This window comes from Sinocyclocheilus rhinocerous, unplaced genomic scaffold (genome assembly GCF_001515625.1).
Source record: "Sinocyclocheilus rhinocerous isolate Xijiao unplaced genomic scaffold, SAMN03320098_v1.1 scaffold1360, whole genome shotgun sequence".
NCBI lineage: Eukaryota > Metazoa > Chordata > Actinopteri > Cypriniformes > Cyprinidae > Sinocyclocheilus > Sinocyclocheilus rhinocerous.
This window is the reverse complement of record NW_015666180.1, coordinates 87,080-87,844: the sequence shown is the minus strand read 5'-3', so window position 1 is coordinate 87,844 and position 765 is coordinate 87,080. Positions and strand designations below refer to the sequence as shown.

The 765-nt window shown below is 41.6% G+C and overlaps 1 protein-coding gene across 3 annotated transcripts in view; it reads left to right on the top strand.

Annotated features, from left to right (window-relative positions):
• Positions 1–765, top strand: part of LOC107732033 (WD repeat-containing protein 20) — a 19,761-nt gene that overhangs the window by 834 nt on the left and 18,162 nt on the right. The gene's annotated exons all lie outside the window — the stretch shown is intronic.

Here is a 765-nt window from a genome sequence, read left to right as displayed (position 1 = left end):
GTGTGTTGGTGTGTGTGTGTGTGTGTGTGTGTGTTTGTTGTTATGTGTGAGTGTGTGTTTGTTGTTATGTGTGTGAGAGTGTGTGTGTGTGTTGTTATGTGTGTGTGTGTGTGTGTGTGTTTGTTGTTATGTGTGTGAGAGTGTGTGTGTTTGTTGTTATGTGTGTGAGAGTGTGTGTGTTGTTGTTGTGTGTGTGTGAGTGTGTGTGTGTTTGTTGTTATGTGTGTGAGTGTGTGTGTTTGTTGTTATGTGTGTGAATGTGTGTGTTTGTTGTTATGTGTGTGAATGTGTGTTTGTTGTTATGAGTGTGTGTGTTGTTGTGTGTGTGTGTGTGTTTGTTGTTATGTGTGTGAGTGTGTGTGTTTGTTGTTATGTGTGTGAGAGTGTGTGTGTGTGTGTTTTTGTGAGAATGTGTGTTTGTTGTTATGAGTGTGTGTGTTGTTGTGTGTGAGTGTTTGTTGTTTGTTATGTGTGTGAGTGTGTGTGTTTGTTGTTATGTGTGTGAGAGTGTGTGTGTTGTTGTTGTGTGTGTGTGAGTGTGTGTGTGTTTGTTGTTATGTGTGTGTGTGTGAGTGTGTGTGTGTGTGAGTGTGTGTGTTTGTTGTTGTGTGTGTGAGTGTGTGTGTTTGTTATGTGTGTGAGAGTGAGTGTGTGTGTTTGTTGTTATGTGTGTGTGTGTGAGTGTGTGTGTGTGTGAGTGTGTGTGTTTGTTGTTGTGTGTGTGTGTGTGTGTGTTTGTGTGGGTGTGTGTGTGTGTGTGTGTGT